This window comes from Pyxicephalus adspersus, chromosome 1, assembly GCF_032062135.1.
Source record: "Pyxicephalus adspersus chromosome 1, UCB_Pads_2.0, whole genome shotgun sequence".
NCBI lineage: Eukaryota > Metazoa > Chordata > Amphibia > Anura > Pyxicephalidae > Pyxicephalus > Pyxicephalus adspersus.
In genome coordinates, this window is record NC_092858.1 from 143,176,669 (window position 1) to 143,193,475 (window position 16,807).

The following is a 16,807-nucleotide window of genomic DNA, read 5'->3' on the forward strand; positions in this document are numbered from 1 at the left end:
CCCCTTTTGTTTGCCTTATGTATTGAACCTTTGGCAGCAAAAATTAGGGCTAACCCGGATATCCAAGGGGTTAAAGTGAGGGGTTCCTCCTACAAGATTTCGCTCTATGCGGACGATGTGCTTCTTACACTGACACATCCCACTATTACTCTGCCAAATCTGTGGTCTGAACTATACTTGTTTGGTGAAGTCTTCGGTTACAAGGTGAATTCCTCTAAAACAGAGGCTTTACCTTTACACATACCAAGTCCACAACTCTCGGTGTTACAAGACAGGTACTCCTGTATGTGGCGGGAACATTCCATTGGTTATTTAGGTACTCAGATAACGGCTACATACGGCCAGCTGTATTCGTGTAACTTTCCCCCCTTGTTCCTGGAGCTACATAACTACTTGAATAAGTGGAAATTACACCCGTTGTCACTTTTGGGTTGTATAGCCTCAGTGAAAATGATGCTTCTACCCAAACTTCCATATTTATTTGAGACCCTCCCAGTGCGGGTTCCTGTCCAGGCCTTGAAAAAACTACAGGCGGGTTTCTTGAACTTTATTTGGGCCAATAAGAGACATAGACTCCCTAAGTCTGTAGTTTGTACACCGCGGGAGCTGGAAGGCCTAGGAGCTCCAGACCTTCTTAAATACTATGTGGCGGCCCACTTACGCTATTTGCCTTTCTGGACCTCATCTCACTCTGCCACTATTTGTAGGGAATTGGAGGAATCCTGGATTTTCCCAATCCATCCTAATGTGATGCTTTGGAGCTCCTCCCTCCTACTGGCAGATAAAGATTTGCTCTCACCAATGCTGTTTACTAGGAATCTGTGGCGGGCCTATAAAACTAAATGCAGTTTATCCTCCACAGCATCGGTTCTGACATCTATTTTTCACAACCCCCTATTGCCTGACAGTCTTACCAGAGGGATGTGGAAACCCTGGAGGGAGAAGGGATTGTTCCACATTTGGGATATATTGCACCCAGTGGAGAAGAGGTTGTTTTCCTTTGTGGAACTCCAAGCCAAGTTTGACCTTCCCCAAACAGCCTTTTTTGGGTATCTGCAGATCAGGCATTACGCCCTCTCCCTCACACAGGCACCTAGGTTTGCAGAAACTACTTCTTTTGAGAGGATATGCATCCTTGGCCCATATACTAAAGGTCTGGTTTCCTCAATTTACCGCCTCCTTCATACTAGTGTACGAGGGACTTCTGGAAAATTTGCCTATATGAACACCTGAGAATCTATTCTCGGTCGCTCCTTGGATAGTGAGGAGTGGTCAGACATCTGGGAAGCAGCCCATAAAAGCTCCATTTGTACGCTCTATAAGGAAAATTTATACAAAATACTATTTCGATGGTGTCATACACCTGATGTCTTACACAGGTTGTTCCCCGCTGTAGATCCTACCTGTTGGCGATGTGGGACACAGCGGGGAACTTTGGAACATGTGTTTTGGTACTGTCCCATTATTCGGAGTTATTGGGACCGGGTTCATAAGCTGCTTCAGGATGTCACTCAACAACAAATGTCCCTAGACCCGCTTACCCATTTACTGGTTGTTCCAGCATTACTGGGTAGGATTCTACTTTGGACTTTGGCCTTAACACTACTCAACAAAAACATTCCTATTTTGGATGAGGACTTTTTTTTTTTTGTGATTGTTGAGTATCTTGCTTCACCTGATGTATACTGATGTTATTTACATTGTTCCTATTCCTGTATTGCTGTACTTCTTGTTTGTATTTACAAAAAACTCAATAAAAACACAATTTAAAAAAAAAAAAAGAAAAACTGCAGGGATATAAGGAGGAGTATTTCCACTTACCACCATGATGCCCTTTTTGTGATACATGGCTGTGGAATCTTTTTTAACTATCCCATTGGCTAAATGTTTTTAGCCTTTATTATCTGAAATGAAATAGTCAACACAATAAATGTGTATGTGACTAGTTTATTTCAAATAATGCTCATGGATCAAAAATAATGATCTAAGGGTAGTGCTGTGCTCATAGTGCTGTAGTCAGTAAGTGTTATTAACATATGACACTACATCACACTTCTCGTCCTTTCTGAAAATAATGATCCCTAGAGATCCTCTTTTAATATTACATAATAAGGTATCTGATGATCGCTGTGGAAATGTCTGTCAAGATCAACAGTTTACTGCTGACTGGTATTAACGTGGGCCTCTTCTTCACATTGTTAAGTGGCTTGTTATTCTGATGACATTGACCTGTCTGTGTAAACAGGTCTGTGTAGTTATGGTAACCTCCTACATTCTGCTCCGTGTAATGGAAAATGGATCATTTTGCTGGGTTTGTTCCGTCCATCAGAGCCTGCACAAAACCTTGCTGGCAGTGGCACATACATAATTAATTACATGTTCAGATTTCTGTGCCATAATCTAAGCGGTCATGAAGCAGTACAGTTTCTTTTTATTACTGTAAAGCATTTATGGATAATTACATTGCTCCTATAGATCCTGAGATGTTTGTTTTATGAATAATGATTAGCCAGGCCATATTTGACTTGTCATTAGCGCAAGGGAGTGATTTCTTACTGCTGACAGAGATGTGCTTGTGTTCAGATGTCTGTTTACCAGCTTAGATCCCCAGAGAGGGATCTGTGTACATACACAAGTTGGTTATTTATTGTAAAACAATGTATTAGGCTTATGCCTTCCACAGAAGGCTTAGTGGTGGAGAACTGCTCTTCAAAGCATTAGAAAAGGAAGTCTAATTAAATAACATAAAATACAGCTTTATGGTTGAATTAGTACAAAAAGAAAAAGAATGATTTCAAGATAAAAGGCTCAGATTGTCCAAATGTTTTTTATGTTCCATTAGCCTGTATATTTATTTATTATTCCATTTATCTATCTCTAGTCTACAATATCTATACAATGGCAAATATCCAAGTACATATATTTAACTGGTCTTCCTTTTATGTTCTTACAATCATAAGGACATTTTGTAGCTTGCCCAAGCCACTTCTAAAGTTCTCTGAAAATACCCAAATGTTGTTATCTGTACAGGAAGGACAGGCATCATAACCCAATCACAATGGAATGTGACAAGGTAGATATTGATTTTCCGAAGAACAGGACGAGAGGTGTGAAAATTATGGAACCACCATGTTATAGTTGCATATTCTCATCCTTGGTGTCAGGAAGTCTGCATAGGTGTTATTGTTTCGATTTACATGACTGAAGGTGTGATTTGTTGCTAAATTGCAAGTGGTCATCTATGTCAAGCTGAAACAACCATTACTGAATTTGAGTGGGGGCATTTGACATGTCATGTCTTCTACATATAATTCTGTTTTACCATCTCTACCTTGAGCTTCAACAACACTGCAATATAACAAATATTATAACAAACACAATTGCAAATGACTGAAACAGAATTAGAATAACAATAAAATATTACATTTATCGTGCAACCATGTAAAAATAGATGTTCACATATCAAATTTGAATAAAAACGCTCTGGTACTAGAAGTTTTTTGTCACCTGAGATTGTTGTTTGTAATTGTCTCAGGTGAAAAAACTAATATTAGTACTGCTGTCTCGCAATGTTGTTCAGGGACACACTTTGCTGGATCCCCAAAATACAGATTGCTAAAATGATTGCTATTGTGTAGGACAGAACAATGGTTTCTGTATGGCAATACTTCGGTCAACTACTGTCACTGGAAATGATCACTGAAGATTGTTTCCAAATGAAGTTCTACACGAAGCCTTACCCATCAGAAAATTGAAAAAATACTGTTCTAAAAAGGTTAACATCTTTTGATTACCTGTGTCATTTTTTGATTCTTCAGATGATCTAGTCTAATTATACATTTTTCTCAAAGTTGAAAATTATTATTATTAATTGTTAGTGTCAGGCATATAATGATTATGATAGCTACAACTTCGACATCAGTACAGCAATAATGGGAGATTGAGGGTTCCATCACTCACACGTGATTAATCTTATTATCTGTGTACTTGAATTGTCAAGGCTGAATTATACAAAACTTCTTGTGCAAAGCTGAAAAGGCAGTGCCTAAGGTTTAAAGAATCCCAATCTGTCTTCATCGTGTTTATTAAAAAGCCTTATAGCACTGAGCTTTCTTTGTGTTTTGCCTGTTGGCACCTGTCAAACTAGACAATACTTGAAACATCTAAATTATCATTATTTACATAATTTATGCTGTGGACACAGCTGCATGTGCAAAATGTAGCAATAACAATGGAATGCGCTGTGGTGGAGTTGGGAATATAGGTGTGAACAAATTAATGGTATTTCCACTTTTTAGTTTACATGTAAAGCTACGTACATATGATTGTTGCCAAGACAAATGATGGTGCTCATTTCGGGATAAAATGTGTGTACATCAGTCCTCTAATGTTGTTCATCAATCTGTCCTGACCATTCCAGAAGATAATCAGGTGATGTTCACTTTTCTTCCCGCTCCATTGTACAGAATGGTTCTGTGTGTTCATTCATCTGTCTCTGCAAACTATCACAATCTATCTGACATCTGTACAGGGCTTAAGGCATAGGAATATGTTTCTCTTTCTCTCAAAGTGTCAGGCTGTGTTCAGACTGGCAGTGAGATTGTGGTGTGGTTACCGCTTCCTCATGCCAGTGAACTGCTTCCTTGGGAAGGTGCTACATGTAGCCCCATAGAGAGTAAAGGATTCAATACAGGTCACTGTCGCCTATGATGTGCAGTGGCCGAACTGCTGCGCAAACTGCTTATCTGCTGCGTAATTTGCTGTCTTTGTTCATCAAGAAGCAGCACTATGGTGGTAGTAGCCAAATCCTATGCAAGGTACCAGCTGCTAGGAGCCACATGGGATCACTTGATCCCACTTCAGGTCCGAACCTGCCCTTTATTTTTTGTTAAAAAAAAGTAAATAAATGTTACTGACATTTGTAATTTACTGTAAAGAATAATTTTAAATAATTAAAATACACACAGTTATATTCACTGTCAACTTGGTAGAACATAAATACAGAGCATACAAAGTTTGCTTATTTCCTTGCAATCCATAAAGTTTACCTGAAGGATTTTTTTGGTAGGCTTTTTTTCAACAAAGCTAAACAAGCACTTTTATATAAATGCATTGAGAATCAGGTATATTTTGTATTTTTCACCGTTTCTACTAACAAGCAAATGAAGCAAAGTATCCTATACCATCATCGTGACTCCAATTAAAACAATGCTTCTGGCTGTTACAAAGACCAGATAGATTTTTCTTGGGTTATATCTAAAGGTCATGCATTATGCTAATTGAAATGTCCCTAAATGGTGGGTTGGCACTGTTTTCCTTACACCATTAAACTGAAGAAAACAAAAAAAAGTTTTATTATGATTTGCTTTATTCCCACAATGAGTAATGGTTGTTGAACAAACTATGTTGAAAGCAGGTGATTTGAGAGGAAAGATCCGCTACAAAACGAAACTCTGGGCATATATAAATTACAATAAACAATGAAATTCTGTATTCAATATTAACAAAAGTATTATACCTACATGAGTGAAAGAAGTAGAAGCAGCACAAAAGGTAAATCAAGGTAAAAAATGCTGACAAAGAGCAAAAAGCACAGTGACAGGGAGATGAATTAATTACTGTGCTGCTTCTCCTGCACTATCCATTCACAGGCTGGGCACTGATCATTGACACCTTAGACGTAGAGGAAATGGGTTGATGCTGGCATAGAAGACTCAGGACTTCTAGCTGATATCCTCAACAGCAGTGGAGCAGCTTTGAAGGGAAATTGAGGCTATGTACATATGTCAGATGATTGTCGCCCAATACAAGCAGTTGAGATGTGTACAGCAGTTGTCCGCCATCGTTCTTGGATCCATCATGATAGATCCATGAACAACAGGTGATGAACAATGAACGACCCCAATAGAAGTGAAGGGAGGCAAGCACAGTGGGGTGCCGCTCGCTCTTTCTCCCACCTCTCTCCAAAGAATAAAACAGCACTGTATGTGGTCACTGGAAAGGTTGTTTCCAACGACAATAACTGAGTGTGTGTATGCAGTCTAAGTATTGCTGCTTCTTATTTTATTCTATTTATTCAGTGATTTGTTTTTTGCAGGAACATCAACAAGGTAATTTAATCTCTGCTACTCTATACATTTCCTTCATTTTATCACTGTTCTGTAAAACCACCAACAGGATAAGCTGATCTCTGTAAACTGCCCATGAAAACATTACACACACAGCAATAGACTATCTTCATTTGATAGCCTTAACACAATTTGGCTCAGCAGATTAAGGGTGATTTACAAAAGGAATTTAGGATGTTCACTTACCAGGGTGAATTGCAAGGAATAATTCACTTAATTCACATTCACTTAGTACTTTTTTTCTGTTTGCAAGGTTGATTTTAGATATACATTTAATCATTGTTTTTACTAAGCTAAGTGAACTATGCCAAGATCAAGTGAGCTTTTGCCCTACTGTTGTCCTGGAGGTTTCTGTCCTCCCTGAGCTTACCACCCCAATCAAACTCCCCACCTGTCCTCGGAGCGGGTTGTGCCTGGCATTAGTGGGGGGAAAATCAAACGCCTGGTGAATTTTGCTTCTGAAGTAAATCAAATCTCTTGTGTCCTATGTGTATCTATATTGGGATGTTCCAGACTCCCCTCTGTGCAGGAAGTCAAGTAAATCCCAGGTTTAAAATGTTAATGTGCTCATAATGGCTTAATTTCATTCACCAATATTTGTTTCCATGACCCAAAAAATCCTTCTGTGTACTTCATGTAAATAAGTAATGTGTTATACTTATTTACTAAAACTAAAGGGCTATAATAAATCTTAAATAGTGTAAATAAATATTTGCTTTTAGAGCTAGAAGTGCATGTCATTTCATGTGTATATGAATAATTCAAATGAACCTGATAACAAGAAAATAGAGAGTGATGGCACTGGCGTTATACTCACTGCTGGATGTGCTCCGGAAAATATGATGATGGATCGAAGATCATTTTACAAACAGTAAACAGCGGGTCTCCTCCACCAGAGCAATCTATTGAGATTTTGCCGCTCATATGTTTAATTCACGAAGAAAAATCACCTTCTTTTGTACTGTTGGTAAGATCATTCACTACAGGAATAGAAAGATAGTTTCTCTCTCTCTCTCTCTCTATATATATATATATATATATATATATATATTTATAAAAATTGGCTAGTCTTTTGTCTTTTTCGGATTTAAAACAGAAATTTAAAACTGCATTTCTGTTTAATGTTTGCCTGTGACCCCCATTAGGAAGTTATTTTTGCCCCTATGTAGCCTGTATATCAAAATATCAAATATGAGAGTTCTGGTTGTCACAATAACAGGAGGCACAGAGAGAAATAAGTTTCTAACCTTTCCTTGCATACTAAAATGTTTTGCCTGTGACCCCATTGGAGGGATTCCCAGTCCATGTCCTGAGAAGTATTAGGGGGCATAGCCCAGGGGCACATAAAAACCTGCTGGAAGCCTTAACCCCTAATCCTCAGCTCTCTCCAAAGTAAAGTAGAATGTTTGGCTTGAATTTTGCCTGTTCTATGTTCATTTAAAGCATATGCAGCTCAATTTATGTTCCCAGCATACCCAAGTTCCAGGAATAAATGAATTCCCACTCCTATGCACCGGAGTTACATCATCTTAGCCTGGTCAATCAAGATGTTGGCGCCGGAGGTAGAATTAGGAGAGGCGAGTTTTCTTCCATTTTAAACAAAGTTATCTATTACTGTTTTATTAAGGCTTGCAGACATTGCTGTTAACACTGATCCTGTAACCCCTGTGACATTTCTAATTAAGAACATCTGATGTCAGATATTGTAATATGGATTGCTCTCAGCTCATAGATTGTTTCACCAAAATAAAAAGCTTTAAATGCTGGCAGTGTAGGTAAAAAAATATATGTGGTAAAAAGTAGCAACATTCCTTGGAGTTACAATAAATCTGCTCATGGTGAAGAACTGATTTATTAATATATACTTAATAATTTACAGTATTAAATTAGATAGAGCATTTATTTTTTAATTACTTAAAAGTATTCACAACTTAAGCTATGTATACACATAATATAATGGTCATCCAGGAAGAACAGTTGTACTCGTCCATGGCAAAAATCTGACATGGGTACAGTGGTCTCCTAACATTGTTTATCACTCCACCATAGAGAATTGATAAATGATGAATCAGGAATGATTGCTATTCACTCATATTAAGGAGAGCACAGTGGGGTGCCGCTCTCTTGTCCTTCCCCCAGTATGGCACTGTGTGGGCAAAGCTCGTTCTTTCACCTGTCAGTGGAAACAAGAAAGATCAATTCCAGCAACAATCATCTGACGTCTGTACAAGGTTTTAGTCGACATTAATTAATTTTATTTGTGCAGTGATTTTCAGTCACAAATGTTGGGGGGGGGGACATATTTAGAGGGCTTAAAATTTGTGCTGAAGCTGAAATCTGAGATGCTGAAAAAAGACTGATGAGCTACTAAAAACCTAGTGTTTAGCAGAAAAATGTTATAATATTGAATGTTAATTCTTCTTATTGATGCTCTCCTCTTGAATAACAACTTCTGTCTACATCGCTAGTCCTTAGTATTGTTCTAAATGTACTTAGTGTGCCATAGTTTAGGAAATGATGGTCCTGGTATTACAAGTACTAATACAAATGATTAGAACTTAAAAATAATACTTGTTTAAAACTGTCCCCATAAAGTAGTGCCTAAGGGCCAAAAAAACCGAACCACACCTAAACCACAGTGGTAGATGTAGCCAACAGTGGCCAGAACTGATTTGCACACTTTGAACCCCCCTATGTCTGCCGCTGCTAAACACTATCAAGTGAGAAGGAGGATGAGGTCACCAACCCCATGTATGCGCCAACACCATCCAACATTGCACAGGGCTAAGGTTGCACAACAGTGAACAGGTGGGAAATGTTAAAATACAGGGCTATACTATCAGTCTGGTAAAATATTACCATGCACCTATACCGAAAACGTATTTCATTTTAGACGATTTGGATTTTTTTTGTTTTCTTTTATCCAAAATTGAAATAATGCATTTTGATTGTATAAGTAAATCTAAATGAAATGTATTAGCACACACAATGCTCCTATAACTAATTAGGTTTCCAGTTAAACTCTTACTATGCTGCTTGGACATGACCCCTACCTTCCCACTACATGGGGCTTCTCTACAGCTAATAGACGGATACCCAGTTGAAGAGAGGATTGCCAGGGTGGGAAGTGGTGTGCCCAAAATCCTAAATTAAAGCCAAGTCCAGAGGACCCATACCTCACATCTTGTATTGATTAAAGGCACCAGCAGACATTATACGGCGGTAGGTACTACTGCTTTGCGAGGGAAGTTTAATTTCATACAAATTCTTTTACCAGCATGCCCATAAAATTACCTGGTATTGACAATGGTATTTGTATAAAGTAGTATATAATTACTCATGAGTTTATACATTCAGCTTCTGCACCTGAAAAAAAAAAAATGGGAAAGAGTTGAAAGCTTTTACAAATCTTACCTCCTTACTAGTCATATTTCATTCAATAGCACATCAGTTAATCAGATACATTTCAGTCAATGCCATTTAATTGCTATGCACGAATTCATTTATCAGATACAAGCTGTCCGTGACAACCAACACATTAGTATTTAAATGGAGTCTAGACACCTGTGACTTAAATACAGCTTCTCTGGAATAATTTGAGAACCGTTTAACCCATTTTCTATCCTCAGTATTTTCTGCAAAGTCATTTGTTGCTAAAGCTGGCCTTAAACAGATGGTAGGTAGGCATGTGAATATGATGTGACTCTTGAATGGTTAAGAAGTTGTTTCAATTTATATCTTATAGGATGTTAGTAGTGGCTTGCACACTTCTTTTTTCTCACCATTTACTTAATGGTCATTAGACAGCCTACCAAAATAAAAAAAAGGCATCAGCCAAATTATATTTACCATATTTTTTGCCGTATAAGACGCACTTTTTATATACGTCTTATATATTCCAGAACGTCTTATACGGCGAAAAATACGGTAGTTTTGATGATTATGAAACAAAAGGTGTTCCTAATTACAATCAAATTAGTTTGCTTTGCAACCTCCTTAAGTATATACTAAGTACATTACAAATACAAGGCCAAAGGACCTATCGGTAGTAACCTATAGATGAGGCCAAAGTGGAGTTTTGTGGCATCAGTGTGTCAAATAAAATTGACAACAGGTTACACACATATTAAAGCAGCAAATATATTAATCAGAACAACATAAGTGTATCCATTTTGATGAAATCTTCCCCTTACCTTCTGTCAAGACTTAGAAATCTCTTTGGAGGTCAGAAAACACCATTTTAGTAGAGTTGGGTTTGTTAAAACCTGACAATGTTTTTATCACTGGGTAATTCCAGAATACCTATTTCACTATATTATATACCTTTTGTAATTGTGGGTACTAAAAGGTGTGTGCAATATACAAAAAAATCACTGAAGTTTGCTGAAATATGTTTTTTGAGTAATTATCTCTGGCAAAGGTTCCTAGGACACTCATTAAAAGACCACATGTGCACTGAATTCTATGTATACCAGTGCACAATCCTATCACACTTTAGGTATTCTTTTCTGATAGATTTCATGGTTAGTTAAGATCTTGCTCCGTAAAAAAAGAGGGCTTTCCCACCTATGTCTCATTTCATTTGGTTTTGAAGTGTCCTGTTCACAGTCTTATATGTGAGCATCAAGTTGATGAGGAGCTTTAGAAAAAAAGGCATGATCTTTTAGATGAAAGTCTAAATTTCCCATGGTTCATGGACCATAATACCATCTGCTGGATGAATGTAGCATTCACTTCTGTGGTTCTGTTATTTTATTAGCTAACAATAAAGCCAAAGTGATATTGACCAAGCATAAATATATCTGGCAAATTAATTCCTATTTATGTATGATCTTATCCTGATTTGTAATTCTTTTTGGTGTCAGGATACGGAAGATTCATTTAGGCCAATCTGGAGCAACAATAAATAAGTAATAGAGTTATGCCATGGATGGATGACAAGCTTCTTTTTTGGTATCATTCTTTAGTGCAGTCTTTTCCTACATGACTGGTTCAGTCCACATGGCAAGCTATTCAAGAAGTACTTTAAAGACCATAGCCAGTACCACTCTCTCTCCTCTCTATCCTGCTCTCCAGGATAATTATTCCTTCTCGTTGTTTAATGTAGTATCTCAACATGGCATGCATTTCAGGGTGGTCTTTCCTTTTTATTAGCAGAAGCATGCTTTCCTCCCAGTGTACTACAATATACATTTTCATTCTATAAAAGCCAAAAGCCGAAATTGGCAACGGTTCCTCCCCTCATTTTTTCCAGTACGCTAATGCCATTTTTTATAGAAGAACTTTAATTTTTTTATTACAATATTTCCATACCCTGTTACTCACTGGAAACACCACAGCCCCCTTTCTGAATACTGCTCTCAAGAGCCCTTGGCTCACAATACCTCAAGACAGTAAGCTTTAATATTTAACTTAAACTAATTTCTGTTAAGTTTGCGGAGCAATATTTGTTGTTATAAGTTCATACCTACCAACAATCTATTAAAATACTGAAAAATGTAACCCAAATGCAAATTTAAACATGACCATATGTACACTACATCAGTTTTGCCAAGCTGTACCTAGCCTGAAGGCAATTGATTACATGAGACTCTATCTATCTCTAATTGATCACTTGTAATAGACAGCAAGCTGCAGGTATGCATTTGTCCAGAGCAATATAATTGCAAACTTTCTATCTAGATGTTTTTTTTTACAAGATGTTTTTTAACAAGAATATTTTTGTGCTGCTGCTGCTTGGTAACATCCTGTTTTCATATAATAATTAAGAGTTTCCCAGAAATAGTACCTTTTAAAAGCTCTTGTGTCCTTTTTGTTTAAACTGGGTCTACTGTCAGCTGTGTCTTCAGGGCCATTAGTCACTACTGAGCTAATTGTTTTTCCATTATCGTAATAAGTTATTCTCTGCTTCAATGTGAAATTGATTTAAAGCAGAAAGTCTGATACTTATGTCATATTTTGAAGGTATTCCCTTATCTGTTATTTTTGTTAGCCTGTCAGTGGGCGTTTAACTGTTCTTTTCTCAGCAGAAAGCCAGAGAGCTGCATTAGGAGTATAGCTGTCCTTTATTTTGCCATGTGATAATGATACTGGTCAAATGCCAGGTGCTGGTGCACCTGCACAAATGCAATTTGTATAGAAACTGGGATATTTACTTTTTATACAACATAGTTTTTCATCTATTTAGAAGCTTTCTTTGTTGATTTAGCAATCATTCCTCATTTTCTACAGAAATAGGGGTAATCCATTTGCAGCTTTTACTTTATGGGAATATAGGATAATACTAAGAAAAGTACGATAAGTAGAAATGGTAGTAAGCATTTACCAACATGCAGTTGTCTTACTTGTCAATGTTTGTGGTTTAGAGGTTTACTGTAAGCCCATAGAGCATAATGGACACTGAAACATTCTTTGAGGGTAGAGTCTTGAATATGGCCAAGTTGAAAGAGAAAGTTGAGATGAATGCTCTATTAAACCCTGATTTCCCTCCACCTTTTCTACTTTTTTAGGGTTCAATATTACCCAACAGGCAGTATAAACATTGCTATGACCAAATCGGAGAAGGACAGAGCGAACCACCAACCTGCCTCTGAAGCAGACTTATATCGCTACTTTGCCTTGCAGACTTTATCCACTTTGGGCCACAGGGATTCTGAGATATTCACCTCTGCTGTGTGGAATGCTGTCCAACAGCCCAGCCTGTGCATCCTCCCTTACTAGCATCCTTTGACTCCCAGCCCTCAAAGTGGGAGTTATGTCTTACAGTGAGTTCTGGCTTGGTCTCCCTGGCTATTCAACAGGTGTCCTGTAGCTCCATCAAATGTCCCAGTTAAGCTCCAAGCTCTGGTAAAGCACTTACCTTTGAAATCCTTCCAGAGAGGACATCAGGGCTTTCAAGATTCTATTTCCATCCTGACCATAGACGTGCAGTAGGTCATCCAATTATTTCTAGAATATTCTGCCTCCGCTACTTTAGCTCATCTCACCCAGATTCAACTACAGTCAAAACATCATAACTAGAGAAATATTATTCATACTAAAGTTTAGTCTAAGGCTGCTCCACTTTTCCAGCTCAGGAAGTCTTGGCTATTTTTTAACACTTGTACTGCAACTCCAGTACACTGAACCTTACTTTAGATAGGGTTCACTGAGCCATGGGTCAACAAGCAGGTTTGCCTACAGGAGCCCATGAAGTGTAGGGCATTGGAAAAACAAAGCATCCAACAGACATTGATAGTCGCACTACAAACCATACCTGACTTGTTGAGAAACAGCCTTTGTTTTTGAGCACTGATGTTGTCCAGATGGACTCTCCTACTTACTTTGTACAATCAAATGTCCCAGAATACTGCTCAGCCCTGGGTCTAGTTTGACTTCTTGTGCACAAATGGCTCAGTGCCATGTCAGAGACACACTTCCTCAGACACAACCTTGAGCTCAGGTTAACCTTTCTTGTACACAGTTATCCACGCTTTCAACCCGCTAGACTTTTTTGAGCAGTAATCCCTACTAATACTCATTCTTGTGAACTTGCACTACTTTACTAATTACCATATGCTTCTGAACCAACCCACTTTTGAATATGACCTTTAGGAGTTGACAGTTTTGAAACCTTTTGTCTTTAGCTTTTGGCTTTTATATTACCTTATGTAACAGTTTATACCTTAGTATTATTTTTTGTTATAAGTTACTTTGCAGGCATGAATGTTTTTTGTATATTAAGCAAAGAGACTTCCATGCCTCTCAGTTTTTACTTGTGCAACCTTGTAGTAGTGGCTTTACAGGATTTTAGGTTTTTTCATTAGGGGACACTGAGGATTTGCCCTTCTTCCACCTCCCCAATACCTTTTTCCATCTTAGGCTTGTAGGAGGCCTGTCATGATTCATTTGGTTGACACTACTGGAATTTGATCTCACTTTTTCACTTAGGGTTTTTGTTGATTTTTTGTTCCTTCTGGTCTTTGGAAAAGCTGCCTCCTTCTCCCCTAGTGGAAATGAACCCTCCCTCTACCTTTCTTATCTAGTACCTTTTCCTTTTTTTTCCTTTTACTCCTCCTTTTCACCCCTTCTCGTTTTTTTTTCTATACCTATGCTGCCTTCCCTGTGAACCTGTTTGATTTCATGTACCTTTCCATCCCCCCTAAGTCCTTCTCCTGACGCTAACATTACCATTTTTTTCTTTCGCATCCCATTTTTACTCTTTATGTATCTGTTTAGACAAAAAAAAATCTGAAAAACAGTCAAATGGGCACCAGGAGAGAGAGGTGTACCTTTTCTCTACAAAATTCAACCTACAAAACAATAGATTATTTTTACCCAGAAATAAACATCAATATGGGCATTAAATAAAATATGCTTGATGAATGTATGTGTATCTGAATGTATTGGAAGCACTGTTTTTCTTCTAGCTGACATAGTGTCCAATGTTTGTTTTTATTATTTAATCAACCACAATGGTAAATGATTGGTGAAGCCCAGGGCCATTACTCTGAGACAACATTGCAGACATTATCTATCTGGGTCCTGGGCTGGCAACACTAAAGGGATATAAAGACACAAATATAATAATATGTAGTGTCATCAATTAGTCCTGTTTACTTGTGGAAGCTAGGGAAATTCCTAGGCATCTTTCAAAAAAGGTAAGTATGGCTGCAAACGGCAAGCAAATTACACTCATAACTTTCACTATAACTGTGTATAGAAGTATAGGATGGGTCATAGCGCCTGGGGTCAGAAAAGAAAAGTGCAAAATTATATACTTATTTTTCTCTTCCTCTGATAGCAACTTATTGTCCACAATAACTAACTCAGACTTTACTAATAATGGAGTAGGAAATTTATTATGACTTTTCTCTAATATAACTATTATCTTTAGACACTGAAGGGAGCAATGCAGATGCCCAGGGAATGTAATAACTGTATGAATTTTTTACGTTGCCAGTTTTAGAAATGCTTGTGGGCAGGACTGCAACATCATGTCCATACTTCGGCCCTCTGCAGCTTCCATCTGGAGCAGTTCTTCTAGCCTACAGCAGAAGTAGATATGAATGACAAGGTGATGCATGCCAAAGAATAGACAAATAGGGAATAGAATAAAATTCCATTGAAGGGTGCCCTAAATGCTGCAGTATACAAGGCCTTCCTACATATGCTCTTTTGGGCTGATGATCAGTTGTCCACAAACTTTTGGCTAAATTGAGTATTAAAATTATCCAGACTTTATGGGCCTGATTTAATAAAGCTCTCCAAGGCTGGTGAGAATACACGTTTATCAGTGAAGCTTGGAATGGGTCTGGTCCAGGATTGAAAACATTTGCTAACAAATGACTTTTAAGAAATCCATTCCAGGTTTGCTGGATCACCAAGCTTCACTGATAAAAGTGTATCTTCTCCAGTCTTGGAAAGTTTAATAAATCAGGCCCCTATGATTTCAGTTGGACATTTAAGATTAGATTAGAACTATTGACCCCCTAACTAGTTCACAAGATACAGGTACACAGGAACAGGGACTTCCAAGAAGCCAGATAACTGATGACTACCAGTTAACAAATCAATTCACTCATCTATACCAGAGACCTATTGCACAGAATCAACACAGAGATGAAATTTAAAGGTACTTTGAAGGAAGGCTTTGTTCTCTGCTAAAGTGCTTGGCTGTATTGTTAAATGTGATGATCTTGATATACAGATTTAGCAGTCAGATTAGATTACAGATACTGTTAGTGTGAAAAAAAATGTGATTGTGGGTCCCTATTTTATCTAAACGATAGAAATGTTTTTTTTTTTCTAAATCTAAATTCCTAGCATGCAGTTAAATACACTATTGAAACATACTATATGTAAAAGATCTGTTTAGTTTGCCAAAGTATTTGTGTATCTGTCCACCCCACGATTTGTACAGCTCGGCCACATAGCACAGCTCTGTCTAAAAGGGGATGAAACTTGATCTTTATCTACTACAGTATAACTTCCTTTTACAGGTCTAAGGCAACATACACACGTGCAGTAACTGTCATTGCAAACGAACAACTGTTCTGGCGGATCCGTTTGGGCCACAATCGTTCACTATCTATTGTGTGTACAGTTGTTCAGTGATCATGGATTGTTCTGCTGTAAACTTTCACCGATACATGTCACTTCCTGTATCGTTCAAATGATCGTATCTAGTGTATGTACATTATTGGTGGATTATTATTGCACGTGTGTACCTAGTCTTATTCTCACTCCTACCCGGTGACTGGACTGTCATTTTTGCATATAAGTAAAGATAGGAAAGAAAAGGCTTTTTAGTTAATAACATATACTTTAGCCCTAGATACAACATAGACATTCTATGCTACAGATCTGGCTTATACATCATAGTACCTATTTTTCGGGTTACAGGTTCAATCATCCTGATAAAGATATTAGTTGAAGACATAAAAAAGCAACTTGTGAATATGGGCCTCAAGTCCCGAGGCGTTTTGCGAGCAAGGCTTCTTCAGGGGGTTAAAGAGATCACAAGATTGGAGAAACAATAACAATAGATAGTGCAATCACCGTGCTTTAAAATCAAAGAAAAGGGTACCAGGGGAATATTCACACCATTGAGTACCCTCAATGTGTTATAGTAAAAGACTGTGGGCTAGTAATAATTTTCAGCAGTATTAGTTACTAGAATAAATCTAAGTTTTGATTAG

General features: G+C 37.7%; 1 protein-coding gene across 2 annotated transcripts in view; it reads left to right on the top strand.

Annotated features, from left to right (window-relative positions):
- SGSM2 (small G protein signaling modulator 2) overlaps positions 1-16,807 on the top strand; it is a 177,156-nt gene that overhangs the window by 65,442 nt on the left and 94,907 nt on the right. The window lies entirely within an intron of this gene.